Source organism: Vulpes vulpes, chromosome 14 (assembly GCF_048418805.1).
Source record: "Vulpes vulpes isolate BD-2025 chromosome 14, VulVul3, whole genome shotgun sequence".
NCBI classification, from domain to species: Eukaryota; Metazoa; Chordata; class Mammalia; order Carnivora; family Canidae; genus Vulpes; species Vulpes vulpes.
This window is the reverse complement of record NC_132793.1, coordinates 41,565,769-41,582,940: the sequence shown is the minus strand read 5'-3', so window position 1 is coordinate 41,582,940 and position 17,172 is coordinate 41,565,769.

Below are 17,172 nucleotides of genomic sequence, written 5' to 3'. Positions count from 1 at the left end.
AGGAAACAAAATGCATTTGGAAATTTCACCACCAGCTTTGTGAGAAAAGTCTTTGCTCCCTGTAATGCATACAAGTGTCTCCAAATTTTAATTTTTGCTTGAAAGCTCAAATTTTATCATCGGTAACAAGTGCCAAGTAGTTATCCTTGAAATGGCAGATTCATTTTGTTTGTTTTTGAGAAGATGTCTACCCAGTACCCAGATCCGAATAACCTTACTTAACCTGTCAGTTGCTATTTAAAGAAAAATGATGCTTCGTGGAAAAGTGACTAGCTCACAACCCAAACAATCTTACAAGTGCTTTCCCTCTAGACAAACAAGTTTGGTGCACAGCAAAAGTACTCCGTGTCCATTTCATCATGCAGAAAATTTAAAAGATGTATATTTAAGAGCAAATAATAAAATGGATAATCTGCACTGCTTCTTCGAGGACACTCTTCTTCAGTGAAACTGGCATATTAAACCCGAACAGGACGTTTTAGTGATGAACTCTCCCCCCCCCCCTTTTTTTTTTAAGAGAGAAGGGAGAAAGGGAGTTAAGGACAGAGGGAAAGAGTGAGAAAGAATCTTAAGCAGGGCCCACACCCAGCATGGAGCCTGACATGGGGCTGTAGCCTACAATTCTAAGATCATGACCTAAGCTGAAATCAAGAGTCAGATGCTTAACTGAGGGAGTCACCCAGGTGCCCCCGAACTCTTCAGACTCTTGATTGCTGGCGTATCCATTAGTTTGGTGTAAGAACAGAATCCACTCTGTATTTTAAACAATAAGAGGTTTACTACAAGGTCATTAGGTGCTTACAAAGTAGTCTAACAGGGCAAGTTCTAGGATGGGCTTCTGGGGTCACTGGAACATTGTAGAACTACCTCCTCGGAGACCACACATGGAGCTCTCACCACATCAAGAAGCTACTGGTGTCTATATTGCTGAGAAACTGGGGAAAGTATACTGGAAAGAAGCTGCAGGATCTCCTGGCTTACCAACAGAGTCTGCAGGGAGATGGCCTTCACCACACCCCTATGATCAAATACCGCGTGAGTCGACCTAACTGGTACAACTGAATTCTCATCCATTAACTCCAGCAGCAAAGAAGCCTGGGAATACATGGTATTTGGCTTTCTAACCTCTCAAACTTAGAAGGAAGTTGAAATGAAGTTTAAACGAGCCAATTAATTGTTCTTGACAGAGTCAACCAAAATTTGTTCACAAAAGTCAGTAGTAACACATGACAGATAATTCTCTGCATCTTCTCCAAATGATGGGCAATCCTCCTAGAGGCTATATGGAGAGATTGCTCTTTTGTACTTTTACTCATTAATTTTGAGTAAAACATGCCAACTGCATGCTGTAACCTAGACAGAATGGCATGGAATGTGAGAGGTAGAGGCGTCATACTCAGAGAGTGTGCCTTGATGCTGATGAGAAGCCAGGACTTTTCTGTGGGCATCCCTGGGATGTCACAGTAGAGATACCACAGAATATTCTAACACATCTGCTAAATGCTCCTCCTTCCAGCCTACTTAACGATGCGTCTTTTAGCCAATATTCTCAAAACTTGACATTGTATTTAAAATGTGGGTTAAGATAGGTAGAGTCGTGAGCTGTATTGCCAGAGATTTTAATTCAGTATGTCTGAGACAGAATCTAGATTTCTCTTTGTATCCTTTTAAAATTCCTTTCCTTCCCTTTCTTTTCCTTTCTTCTTCTTCTTCTTCTTCTTCTTTTTTTTTTTTTTCCTTTCTCCTCCATTCATTCACAGTATAACCACAGGAGATTCTGATACAGCTGGTCCAGTGATCCCAGTGTGAGAAGCACTGTTTTAGGCCATTATGTCCCCAACCCACCAGTTCAGACCTGCCTAGAGTATAATTTTACTGGTGAAACAAAGTCAGCTCTCCTTTTGGGGCTGGGCAGCTCTCCCCTGGGGAGAGGGACACAGCAAGGCTGAGCAACTGTGATTTCTTCCCTTGCTTTTAAGCTAAGGAAGTCACCCAAATCCAGCTAAAATCCATCTACTTTTCCCCTAGTTTATCTTAAAAATGCTTCTTTTCTTTGTTTTGTTTCCATTAATTCTTTTCAGCTGATTTTATTCGGGTACATAATACAAAGCAAGGATCTAACTTGTCCCCTACACTATTTCACCATTGATTTGTGATATTTCCTTTATCCTATTTTGAGCATTTAAAAAATTTTTTCAGTTTCTTCCAGTACTCATTGTTTTATTGATCTGTTTGTTAGGTTTTTGACCAATGCAACACTACTTTAATTCTTGTTGCTGTTCAATTTATTTTTAAATTAGGAGGAACACATTACCCTCCCCGTTCTTTCTCTTTAAGAATATTCCGGCTATTTTTTACCAATTACTTTTTTTTCTTCCAGATGAATTTGTGGAATGAATCTATATTGACTTTCCTTCCCTTTATTTATTCTTTAAAACTACTCCAAATAGGCTTCTCAGACTCTTCATTTATTTCTTTTTGCCTTTTAGTAATCTCTCTTTCCTTCCTTTATACTGAGAATTAACCACTCATGACATATATAATGAATAGATTTTTTTCTTTTTGTCTTGAAAACTGTCTTCAGCAGTCATATTTTTCTCAAAAAAGACTGACTTTCTCTTGTGTCTCTCAACCTCTCTAAATTTTTCTATCTCTTTGACCTTGAAATAAGGGCAATGTAAATAAACCTTGATCCTTAGAGATATTTTTAATCACTTTTGAAAATTCTATCTTTTCCCTTACCCTCTTAAAACAAAGGTTATTTGTTTTGTCTTCAGTACAATAGATCTAAATTTATCTTCCCAACACCATTTAAATCATGCCTTCCTCTGCCTCATATTAACATTGCTTAAATATTCAAACGCAGCTCTCTTTGCTATAAACACAAATCACCAGGCTTTTCCAGCACTCCGCAACCCATAAATCACCCATAAGCTAAACAAATTGCAATAAAACAAATTGAAAGTTGTCCAGATTGAGCTGGGCCATCAACATTGTCTGTGCAGACACCAAAGTAATACACAGAGATGCAGTGGTGTGCTTCGGCACGTGTGTGCAGTTCTTGAACTTACACTCTGTTTATAGCAGGCAAAGCCACAACCGCCACCATAACCCAAAGAGTCATAGGTATTTGGGTTCAAGTTTACCAGTGAAACCAAACTGGGCCAATATGTAGTCTCACTTGTAAGAATTTGGAACTGGAATTCAGAGATGCCACAAATCCCTACTGAAGATTTGATCCCAGGGTATCAGCTGTGACATGTTCACCATTAGCCATGAACACAGAGAGTCGGAGAGAAGATGTCTGCAGAGAAATAAAGTGAAGCAGACAGGCTAAGAATAGAGACGTGAGGGAGGGAGAGAGAATTAGGGAGAGAGCCAACCAGCTGGCTTGCTCCTGAGACACTCCCCCTCTGGGCCCTGTGGCACCTGTCCGCTCTTCCTGAAAACAATCCATTAAGTTGCACTTCAATTATCCTTCCTTCGCTGTCCGTGTAAGAAAACTTGAACAATATAAGCTAAACCTCAGTAGTAGAATGATCCCCTAAAGCAATTCAGACTCCAAATATTTAAGTGTGTTCTTTTATCATACCCTACTGATAAATACACAAAACTCATCCATTTTTTTTTATGATCTAGCTTTTGGCATAAAACATAACAATAATCTGAGGTGAAACATGACAGAATTTCCAACACGCCAATTGCCTCAAGAGTGTTCCCTAACAGCAAACACAATTTGCCCACACCTGTAATTATACCGTGACTGTTATTTTTGTTTTTAAGATTTTTTTTATTTATTCATGAGAGACACAGAGAGAGAGGCAGAGACACAGGCAGAGAGAGAAGCAGGCCCCATGCAGGGAGCCTGACGTGGGACTCGATCCTGGGTCTCCAGGATCAGGCCCTGGGCTGAAGGCAGCACTAAACCGCTGAGCCACCCGGGCTGCCCGTGACTGTTATATCTTTATGTTTATGGTGTTAGTTGATTTTTTGGTGGTTAGTTTTGTTTCCAAAATAACACATAAATATGGCTAACATGTGAAAGTAGCAGAGAAGGGTCAAACTGCAAACCAGGGGTTTCCTGCCTCACCACTTCCCACTCCTCCCACCGTAGAATCCATAACCTTTCATTCTTTATCTTCTTGGCCCAACAGTGATTCTCTCCATGCTTTAAATGAAGTGATTATGTTGCCTTCTTGATTCATCTTTTTTTTAAAGATTTTATTTATTTATTTATTTAGTTAGTTAGTTAGTTAGTTATTTGAGAGAGAAAGAGTGCGAGTGCAAGCAGAGAGAGGAGCAGAGCGGGAAGGAGAGGAAGGTGATGAATCTCAAGTAGACAACTCAGCTGAGTGCAGATTCCCAATGCCGGGCTCCATCTCATGACCCTGGGATCATGACCTGAGCTGAAATGAAACCAAGAGTTTGACGAGCCACTCAGGCGCCTCTTGATTCATCATCTTTTGACAGCAATCACTGAATTCCAGCTAAGAAGAAAGACCTAGGTCACATGTCAACCACGCATCCTCCTTCTTTCCAATTTTTTATACTCACCTAACTGTAGTAGCATAATGATTGTTTAGCCTTCGTTACTGCATACCTTCCCTCATGGGAGGAGTTTGATGTGATTTTTGAGCTCATCAAGCAATTGCCTATTTGTTCTCCATTCATACTCCCACCCACCTGTCTTTGCTGAATATTGCAGATCCTTCCAACCACAATTGCTAGACTCTCTTCCTGCTGGCTTTCAGAGAGTTTTTGGTAGTGAGAAATAGTGGCAGGTTACTGGAAGCAGCTGGAGAAAATAAACTCTCTTCCTCATTCCAGTTTCAGGCTATATCTCTGGCCACAAGAATGACATTAGTGTTAATAGTGACAATATCAATCGAACAGTGGTGATGACAACAATGAGGGCCACAACAAGCTGAGATTCTAAGACACCGGGTTCCTAACCACCCAGTGACTTCCAATAGCAAAAACCTTTGCAGTACTACGCTGCTCTGGATGATTCTCTCAGGGCTCTTTTCCAATTAACCAATTTTCTCTTTCACTATTTGTAATATGTTGGTTAACTCATCTATTGGCTTCCTTTTACCTTGAAATTATTGTCTTGTTGACAGATAAACTAGATTTTTCCCCCTTACCCAAAGGTATACTTCTTCAAAAGTCCTGGCCATGTGAGAGTCTAGGATCAAAGTCTCCAAAGAGGAGACTAACACTAGGGATCATCTGAGTCTCTCATAGCCATTAAAATATAATTGCTTCGTTACCCTAATACCCTAATACCAGTGAGGCTTCACTTCCCACTAAGCATCTTGGTTTTCAGTTTCCCTATTTTATCTTGTTCCCTGCACGTTTTTCTTACGCTTTCTTGGGGAAATCATAAATGCATTGAAAAAGATATTTGATATATTTTTTCTAGGATTTCTAGGTATTTGGTAAATTATCCCCAAACTATATTTCCAGATGAGTTATGAAAACAAAAACAAAATCAACAATGTTTCCATCATTTTTGGCTAAGATTTAATTATCAGATTCCAACCCTATTAGAGCAGGAATATAAATAAATGTACTTCTTTCTCACTACTTGCATGTGTGAGTCAAGATTCTTGATCATGTTTACTTTGAAGCTAAAAATAAAAAACAAACATACAGAATTTATCTCAAAATAGTACTTCCACTTAAAGAAAGCTACAGCTGGGCAGCCAGGGTGGCTCAGTGGTTTAGCGCCACCTTCTGCCCAGGGCCTGATCCTGGAGACCTGGGATCAAGTCCCACGCCAGGCTCCCTGCATGGAGCCTACTTCTCCCTCTGCCCGTGTCTCTGCCTCTGTCTGTCTCCGTGTCTCTCATGAATAAATAAGTAAAATCTTAAAAAAAAAAAAAAAAAGAAAGAAAGCTACAGCTAACTTTTTTTTTAAAGAATAGGATTTTTATTTAGTTTTATAAAATGGTCTCCAATATATATTTGTGAAGCAGGGTTATATAAAGTATGCTATAATTTATGTAAAAAAGCCTGAGAGAGAAGTATATCTATATGTATTTGCATATAGATAATCTCAAAACAAAACAAGAGAAGAAATCTTTCTATCTACTGCCTAAGAATAACTTTTTTAACTTAATGACTTAAGAGTACAGTACAGTATTTTTAACTATATGCACATTCTTTTGCATTCTTTTGCATGTGGCTATCCAGGTTTCCCAGCATCATTTGTTGAAGAAACTATCCTTTCCCTATCGTACAGTCTCAGAATCCTTGTCAAAGATTATTTGGCCCTATGTATATGGCTTTATTTCTGGGCTCTCTGTTCTGTTCCATTGTTCTATATTTCTGTCCTTATTTCAGTACCATATTGTTTTGATTACTACATTTTTGTCATTTGTAAAAAATATCTATTTTTAGAGAGAGAGAGAGAGCACAAACAGGGGGAGGGGCAGAGGGAAAGGGAGAGAGAGAATCCTCAAGTGGACTCCTTGCTGACTGCAGACATCAATGTGGGGCTCGATCCCAAGGTCCCAAGATCATGACTTGAGTCAAAAATCAAGAGTCAGACACTTAACCAACTGAGCCACACAGGCGCCCCTATGTTTTAAAGTCAGAAAGTGTGAAACCTCCATTTTTTCCTTCCTTCTCAAGATTGTTTTGGCTCTCTGGGGTCCTCTGTGGTTCCATATGAATTTTAAGATGGATTTTTCTATTACTGTGAAAAATTCCATTGGAATTTTGATAGGAAGTACATTGAATCTCTAGACGGCCTCGGATAGCATAGACATTTTAACAATATTAATTCTTCCAACCCTTAAACACGGGATATCTTACCATTTGCTTGTGTCTTCTTCAATTTCTTTCATCAAACACCTCTAGTTTCCAGTGTACAGTTCTTTTACCTCCTTGGTTAAATTTATTTCTAACTATTTTATTATTTTTGATGCTACTATGAGCGGGATAGTTTTTCCTTTATTTCTTTTTCAGATAGTTTGTTAGCTGATTTATGAATGTTGATTTTGTATCTTGCAACTTTACTGAATTTGTTAATCAGTTCTAATGTTTTGGTGAAGTCTTTAGTACTTTCTTCATATATAATCATATCATCTGCAAACAAAGTCAATTTTACTTCTTCCTGTCCAATTTGGATGCCCTTTACTTTTTTTTCTTGTCTGATGCCCTGGCTAGAACTTCTAGTATCATGTTGAATGGGAGTGGTAAATAAGAGTGGGCATGGACACCCTAGTCTTGTTTCTGATCTTAGAGAAAAAGCTTTCAGCCTTTTACCTCTAAGGGAGATAGCTGTGGGCTTGTTATATGGCTTTTATTATGTTGAGTTATGCTCCTTATATACCCAATTTATTGAATGTGTTGTGAAAGGATGTTGTATTTTGTCAGATGCATTTTCTGTATCTATTGAGATGATCACATGATTTTTATCTTTCATTCTCTTAATGTGGCACATCACATTTATTGATTTGGTATGTTGAACCATCTTTGCATCCCAAGGATAAATCCTACTCTATCATTGTGTCTGATCTTTTTAACATGCTGTTCAGTTGGTTTGTTAAAATTTTGGTAAGAATTTTTGTATCTATGCTTATCAGGAATATCAGTCTGTAGTTTTCTTTTCTTATAGTATCCTTACTGGGTTTTGGTATCAGGGTGTTGTTGGCCTCCTAAAATGAGGTTGGGAGTATTCCCTCCTCTCCAATTTTTTTTTAAGATTTTATTTATTTATTCATGAGAGACAGAGATAGAGAGAGAGAGAGAGAGAGAGGGAGGGAGAGAGAGAGAGACAGAGACACAGGCAGAGGGAGAAGCAGGCTCCATGGAGGGAGCCCGACGTGGGACACGATCCTGGGTCTCCAGGATCATGCCCCAGGCTGACGGCGGTGCTAAACCGCTGAGCCACCCAGGCTGCCCCCTCTCTTCTTCAATTTTGAGAAGAGTTTAAAAAGAACTAGTATTAATTCTTCTTTAAATGTTTAGTAGAGGGCAGCCTGAGTGGCTCAGCGGTTTAGCACCGCCGTCAGCCTGGGGCATGATCCTGGAGACCCAGGATCGTGTCCCACGTCGGGCTCCCTCCATGGAGCCTGCTTCTCCCTCTGCCTGTGTCTCTGCCTCTCTATGTGTTTCTCATGAATAAATAAATAAAATCTTTTTAAAAAAAGATAAAAACCTAGAGAGGGAGGCAAACCATAAGAGACTCATAACTACAGAAAACAAACTGACAATTGCTGGAGGGGAGGTGGGTGGAGGGCTGAGTTAAATGGGTGATGAGCTTTAAGGAGGGCACTTGTGATGAGCACTGGGTATTGTATGTAAGTGATGAATCACTAATTCTACTCCTGAAACTAGTACTACACTATATGTTAATGAATTTGAAATTTAAAATCTTGAAAGAAAAATAAATAAATATAGCTACCTCAGCTTTCTACTATTTTGCTGATATCAAGTCAACTCATTATTATTGATTCAGCATTTTATTATTGACTCATCCTCAAGACAGCCAGCTTAATCTGAGAGGAATTACTTATCATGTGTATATTTTTATAAATTAACTTGATTTATTTTTATTATATTTTTTATTTTAAATTTTATTTTTAAACTAAGCCAACTTACTGCCATTATTAAAAAAAAACTCCTATTCATGGCAAAAATACTGGTTTTTCCTGTTTAACAGTGCTATTAAAATTATATGTTTAAGTAAAAAATGATGGCAAATAACAGAAAATTCAAGTAAATAATAATACAGGTTGTTTAAGATATGGCAAAACTCATATGAGTAAAGTTAACGGAATAGATTTGTCACCTGATACCTGAAAGAGCATCTTCTTATTTTATACACCTTCAAAAGTATGCCTTGACTTTTCTCTGGTAAAAGATGAGAGTATGAGGGCCCATTTTACTTCTTTCCACTGTCTTTCTTTTTCTGATTTCCAAATCCATTACCTATAGCTTTGCACTTTCAAGATTGATGAGATTTACATTCTGTTTTTTGCCTTAATTAATTTCCACTCATTTTGCATACTTCATTCTAAAAATGTGTAACTACAAGTGTTTATATTATTATGTTTTTATTCCATCACACAGCCATGTAGCATACCATCTTTATTTTTCCTATTTTACAACTGTTTCAGCCAGAGGAGAACACAGCTGTCAAGATTTAATGAATTATTTTATTACATCCTAATATTTTTTAACATTATAGCAAATTTCAGCTTCCTGCATACTTGGACCATGACTTTCTTTTACAGTTTTCTGTATATTTTTCTAAAGTTTCTCAATACTCTTCTGCTTTTAAATTGTTCATACACACATTTCATAAATATCATTGAGCATACCAAGTATCAGGCAAGGAACAAATAGTTAATAATCCCTGACCTCATGGAGCTTACATTCTATAGGGGAAGAAGGTAATAAACAATAAACAATCAATTGATAAATTAATCAATCATATCACATGCTAGTAGAGCAGAAAAGGAGAGATTGGAAGAGCTGGCATGAAAGACAATTTGCAATTTTAAATATGACTATCTGGATAAGCTTCACTTAGATGACATCTGCACAAAAACTTAAAGGAGATATGGGAGTTAAGTGTATGGACTCCTGGAGTAAATGCATTTATGTCAGAGGAACAGCTGATGCAAAAGCTCTAAGGTGGGGATGTGTTTGTTGTCTTTTGAGATGTTAAGGAAGCTGAGGTGGTTGGATCTGAGCGAATGAAGGAGAGAGAAGTAGGAGATGGGTATCCAAATGCCAGATTAAGCAAAGCTTGTAAACCATCATAAGGATTGTGGGGTTTGCTGTGAATGAAATGGAGAGCTACTGGTAGGTTCTGAGCAGAGGAGTAACAGGATGTCTCTGAAGCACTGAAACTAGAATGTGAGGAGGAGAGTAGAAGCATACATGTCAGGAGGCCATCAAAGTGATCCACGTGACGGATAATGGTGATTCAGACCAGGTGGAATTAGTAGAGGTGATGGGAACTATTCCAACTCTGGGTATGTTCTGAGGAACAACCAATGAGATTTCTGGCAGGCTGGATGCAGGGTGAGAAGGAAGACTCAAGGACAACTGCAAGACGTTCAGCCTAGAGATTAGAAGGCTGGTTGTTGCCAACAACTGAGGAGAAAAGCTGGCCGTTGAGCAGGTTTCTGCGTGGGTACAGTGGATACCAGACTTCAGTTTGGGACACGTTGCATTTGAGATATCTTATACTTCCCAAGGAAAGAATGATTACATGTCCTAAGGAAGAACATTCCTAGAACATTGCAGTTTAAATGTCAAAATCTCACTCATTATTGCTAGAAAAAGTTTTATTAGATCCTTCTACTTTCCTGTTCTAATTTAGACAAATTTCATGCTGACCCATAATAACTATCATCCTGGGATACATTTTCTTTTCATTTTTAGGATGAATTTCTGATTTACATGTACCACATCCTCCTCTGTCTTGGTATTTACCATCTCCTTGAAGCAAATAGTCAGGTAACTTCCTCAGAAAAGATACACAAAACTTTGTAAAACTATATGTATCTGAAAATGAATTTAATTTGACTAAATTCAATAATTACTTTAACTGTGAATAGAAATCTATATCTTTCAGAACTTTAAAGTTTTTGCATCATGCTCTTCTAGAATCCATTGTTGGAGATGAGAAGTCTGCTGACAGTCTAGGTTTTATTCTTTTATTGTAACCCTCCCTCCAAGATTTTACCTCTATCCTGTATGTTCTGACATTTCACAGCAATGTGACTAGGACTAGGACTATAATTCTTTATTCTGCTCATTATCCAGTGAAACTCCTCTGCTTAAAGAATGTGTCTCTGATCAGCTCTGGGAAACTTTCTTCTGTTGTGTTTCTTCTAGATTGGCCCTCTATACTCTTACCTTTCCTTTTAAATTTTATTCTCTGTATTCTGAGTGATGCTCTGAACTATTCTTCCAAACTTCTAAATATATGCTTTCTAAAAATATCAACAACCATATGTTTAATTTTCAGAAGTAATTTATTCTTTTCTGTTCCATTTTCATAGCATCCTATTCCTGTTCTATGGATGAAATGTTGTCTCTGATTTCTTTCACAGTAATAGTTTGTTTTACCATCTCTTCAGTTTTTATAATTACCTTTCTTCTCCTATTAAGAGCTCCTCTATTACTTTCCATAATTCTCTTGCATGCCACAGGTTTTCTTCCAATGTCTACTTATGTTTGGATTTTGTTAATATTTTAAAATAAAGGAAAATTGGCTGGTAGCTCAGTGAATACGTGTGAGATTGATTATCCACCAAACCTTGGAGTGAAAATAATAAATAACTATGTTTAAGTGCCCCCCCCACGATGCCATAATAGGTATATATTTATTCTGAGATATGAACACCTGCCCCAGCTCTCCTAGTGTCTTTACACTTAATGTTCAATTCCTTTTGAGAGAAACCTAATTATATGCCTGGGGTGAGGAAGGGTAAACACAGGGATGTCCGAACTCTGAATTGGTGAGGGAGAGAGAGGGGAGTGAAGGCTGGACTCTTTGTGATGCAATTGTTCATTAGTCCTCTTATTTTATCCCTGCTTCTCCACCTTCACATTCTCTGGTGCCCACCATCTCTGCATATAGAACCTATCCAGGTTTCCAGGCAACCTCTTTCCATTTATTCTGGTTGTGATTTTATCCACTCAGTTTTCTCCTCCACCTTGCATCCAGCATATAGAAATTTACATCATTGATTAACTGCTGGCCAGACTCGTATTCTCTTTTATAACTGTCTAATATTATAATGGGTATCTCAGACTGAAGAAAGATACATGAGAGGGCTCAGTCTTCTATGGTGAGATAGAAACTCTGATATATTAATTTGAAGGGATCCTGATCTCAGGAAGCTGCTCCTCCTCCAGCCTCCACACTATCTTACACAGGACTGGAGAGAACACTCACAGGTCTGTGTGCTCCCAGGTAGGAGCATCTGTTTTAGACTGCCTTAATCAGGTGGCCACAAAATACAGTAGCTTAACAACATAGGAGCTTATTTCTTTTACAAAAAAGAAGCATCCAGATAAGAGATTCAGAGCTGTCAGGGCACCCCAATAATGTCAGAAATATGGCCATTCTCAAGTTCCAGTTTTTATATTGTGCTCTGGGTTATGGTATCTCGTCTGCATTTAGCTGATAGGAAAGGAGAATGGGGGAAAGGGATGGAGGATGGAGGGCATGGCTCTTGCATTTTAAAAGTAAACTAAAAAGCTGCACACATCAAATATACTCACACATCAAATTTACTAAGTCTAGGACTTAGTCATGTGGCTACAACTGATTGCAAAGAGGCTGGGAAATATGATTCACTGAGTGCTCACATTTCTAATTTCTCCAATTAAAAATTCTATTACTATGTAAGAAAGGTGAATAGATATTAGTCACATAATCATTCCTTCATCTCCACACCCTGCTACTACCCCTCCACCAGTCTTTGCATTATCCACAGCACTGTTCAAGGACTGCAGTCTCTAGAACCACTTTCCTTCCCCACTCCACCCCCAACAAAAGTAGCTCCCTTACTACCACAAAGTTGTGTAGATTTCAGCCCATGAAGAAGAAGCTATACTTGAACTGACCATCTTTTTCCTCTTACATAGCTCATAACATAACTGAGACCAAACATAATAATCATATTCATAAATGCAAATGAGCTTAACTCCTAATTAAAAGAGATTTCAGATGAACTACCAAAAACAACAATCGCATAATATATACAAGAAACACACTTGGGGAGCCAGTGTGGCAGAGTTGATTGAGCATCCAACTCTTTCTGCTCAGGTGTGATCTCAGGGTGGTGAGACTGAGTTCCATGTCGAGCTCTGTGCTCAGCACAGAGTCTGCTTAAGATTCTCTCTCCTTCAAAGGGGAAGTTTCTTACACAGCTGTGGGAATATAAGCTGGTGCAGCCACTCTAGAAAACAGTATGTAGGTTCCTCGAGAAGTTAAAAATAGAGCTATCCTATGACCCGGCAATTGCACTAGTAGGTATTTGCCTAAAGGATACAAACACTGTGATCTGAAGGGGCACCTGCACCCCAATATTTATAGCAGCCATGTCCACAATAGCCAAACTATGGAAAGAGCCCAGATGTCCATCAACAGATGAATGAATAAAGAAGATGTGGTATATGTACACAATGGAATATTAGCCATCAAAAAGGATGAAATCTTACCATTTTCATTGACATGGATGGAACTGGAAGGTATTATGCTGAGCGAAATAAGCCAGAGAAAGACAATTATCATACAGTTTCACTCATATGTGGAATTTAAGAAACAAAATAGGATCATAGGGGAAGAGAGGGAAAAATGAAATAAGATGAAAACAGAGAGGGAGACAAACCATAAGAGACTCAGCTCTAGAAAACAAACTGAGGTTTGCTGGAGGAGGAGTGGGTGGAAGGATGGGGTAACTGGGTGATGGGCATTAAGGAGAGCATGTGATCTGATGAGCATTGGGTGTTCTATGCAACTGATGAATCACTGAACTCCACTTCTGAAACTAATAATACACTATGTGTTAGCCATTGAATTTAAATAAAATAAGCTAAAAAAAGACTCTCTTTCCTTCTTCCTCTGCCCCTCCCCTCTTTCTCTAAAATAAATAAATCTTAAAAAAAAAATAAGACACACACTTAAAATGCAAAGATTCCAAAAGATTCAAAGTAAAATGATAAGCAGATACACCAAGCAAGGAGACATAAAAAAGAAGGGGATTTAAGAGTGATATCTGATAAAGTAAAATTAAGACCCAAAAACGTCTATGAAAGGTATTTCTATAAGCTACAAATCATGAAAGAATACATAAGAATTATTAATATCTATACCCCAACACACCCCGTATCATAAAGTAGAAACTATCAGAGATATGAGTAAAAACACACAGAAACCTAGGATAATAGGAATGTTAAACACACCTCTCTCTAATGAAGACTGAGCAGGAGAACCAATAAAACTTAAGATGGATCCAGAAGTTCTAAATATCATCTCATCAATAACATAGAAGTGACAGATGTATATTGAACTCTGAACTCCATAATAGAGAACATACCTTTTCAAATGTCATGGAAGACATAAAATTTGACCATCTCTTGAATCATAAAAGAATCTTTAATAAATTCCCCCATACAGAAATAATATAAGCAGTGATCTCTGACCACAATGCAATAAAACTAGAAATTAATAACAAGCCAAAAAACCTCACTCCACCTGAAAATTTTGAAAAGCTACACAATGCTTGGGTCAAAGCTGAAAAGTGGGGAGCCTGCTTCTCCCTCCCTCTGCGCGCCGCCCTGCCTACTTATACACTCACTCGCTCACTCTCTCTCTCTCTCTGTCAAATAAATAAAGAAATAAAATCTTTTTTTAAGAAAATAATACTTTCTGGGGCTCCTGGGTAGCTCTGTGGTTGAGCATCTGCCATCAGCTCAGGTCATGATCCTGGGGCCCCGGGATCAAGTCCCACTTCAGGCTCCCCACAGGGAGCTTGCTTCTCCTTCTGCCTATGTCTCTGCCCCTCTCATGAATAAATAAATAAAATCTTTAAAAAAAAAGAATAATTTCTAATGGCATGAAAATCTATACAATATAGCTAAAGCAGCTATCAGAAAAAAAAAATTAAATATGTCCAAAAAATGGAAAAAAGTAAAACAAATTAACTAAACACCCAACATAAAAACCTAGGAAGGGTAAACTAAAGAAGCAGATGGAAACAATTAATAGTTATATAACTATCAAATTAATTAATTTAAAACAAATGTAATAGAAGATTTTGAGTGGGAGTGGCTTGATTTATGTGTTTCTTCTCTAATGCTTTAAAAAGTATTTTAAGAAAATGTACAAAGAGGGGCACCTGAGTGGCTAAGTTGGTTAAGCAGCTGACATTTGTTTTCTGCTCAGGGTTGTGAGACCAAGACCCCCAAGCACCGCCCCCCCAGGCTCTGCACTTAGCATGGAGCCTGCTTTTCCCTCTTCCTGACCCTTCCTTTCCCCCTTCTTATGCACTCACACACCCGTGCGCTCTCTGACTCAAGTAAATAAATAAAATCTTTTTAAAAAGAAAATCTATAAAGATACACAATAGTAAAGAAATGATGAACTCTCATTCAATTATCTACACCTGACTATACTTGTTTCATCCTTACCTCTACTCACTTTTCCCTTTCCATCCTCTCACTGAATAATTTTGAAGCCAATCCCATCTCACACAGAATGAAATCCAGAAATCTTACCCTGGTCTACAAGGTGGCATGATCCAGTTCCACATAGTTATGCATCTCCTTGCCACTGATGCTCTACCTTCTGCCCTCCAGCCACAGCCAGCAGGATTTCTTCTCCAGGTGTACCCTTGCTTTGTCTTCTGCCTTGAAGATACTTGTGTAGCCGATTCCAATGCTTTTGTTCAAATAGCAGTGAAAGTTTTCAGAGACTATTTCTTGACTACTCACAGGCATTTTCTACTATTCCCTTGTCCTTTTTTTTTCTTCAAATGCTCACTGCTTCCTGACTTGAAATCAGGAAATATTTGAAATATTTAACATTTCTTTATTACCTGTGTCTCATCTTTAGAAGGGAAGCTCCATGAGGACAAAGGCTCTCTCTTCTTTGCTGTTGTACCCCTGGGTCCTGAACAGTATCTGGCATGTAATAGATTCTCAGTAAATATACTCTGAATTTGTTCAAGAAGTATTTATTTTTGAAAGATTTTCAAATAAGACCTCGCTATTTAGTTGACTGGCGTGCCTATTACAGGAGCATCTCCGTTAACTCAGGCTTTAGCAATAACTGTAGCAAACATTTTATAAACTAATGAAAGGAATGAATTCTCACACCCCAGTTCCTCAGCAGAAACACTACTCGAGATCACAATAATTCAGGAGGTATAAGAATCCATTTCAAGACAGCACAGAGGGGATTGTGGGAATGAAAATATTATTAAGTGTTGCTAAAGTCATGTCAAAGGTGCTAGAAGACATAAAATAGGATTTTCATATAATCCTTAACAATTAACTTTTAAAAAATCTTCTGTACAAAGGAAGAAAACTTGAAACAATGCATAAATGCTATGGCTTTTTTTTTCCTAAAGACTTGCTAGTACATGTTAGCAAAATAGCGAACAAGTGCCTGGGTGCATCCACGCACAGTGTGGTAGAGGGTCTAGTGTGCACCTTGTGCAGCCAGAGACAGATGGTGGCTGCAAATGTAACTCTCTCCTGGCAGATTATGTTCTTCTCCTTAACTTTATTTCTGATGCCCCAAATCATACCCAAATTAAATTTTTTGTTGAGGATGAATGACAATGAAGACTAAGGCAAACTTTAAAATGTGCCTCATAAGAAAATGTGTTATGTATTTCATCATGTAGCTAAAAAGTAATCAAAGAATTAAAAGCCAAAAGAGAACCAGCAGATACCAACGTGTCTACCATGTGTTCACTAACCTATGTTTAGGAGGATGAGGATGGTTAGAAGAGAATGTTTCTCCACCCCTGCCTGAGTGCTGCCTTCTATCTTCCCACTGCCCACCATCTCTCTCCAGTTCCTTGCTCCTGCTCCAGGCAGCCCAGCAGCAGATCTGGAGCACATCCAAACATACAACTGGGGGGAAAAATCCAATGAACTAACAGAGCAGGGAAATGTACAGCATTCTCCACAAAGGCTGAGAACCACCTACTCTAGCCATTTTTTCTCTCTACCAACTGTTCTAGACCAATGCTGCCCAACTTCATGTAATGAACTTCATGTAATGCCACAATGTAGTCAATGCACTGAAAAGCTGAACTTGCTGAATTGTACTTGATTTTAATTAATTTACATTTAAGTGGCTGCATGTTGCTAGTAGCTACCATTTTGTTTTTGTTTTTTTTTTTTAGATTTTATTTATTCATGAGAGACACACACATGAGAGAGAGAGAGAGAGAGAGAGAGAGAGGCAGAGACACAGGCAGAGGGAGAAGCAGGCCCCATTCAGGGAGCCCGATGTGGGACTCGATCCCAGGTTTCCAGGATCACTTCCTGGGCCAAAGACGGCACTAAACCACTGAGCCACCCGTGATGCCCCGTAGCTACCATTTTGAACAGTCCCTAAAAAGGGATGAGATGATGGCCACCCCATAACGCTGGCTTACCCACCTCTTATGGTGGTTCTTT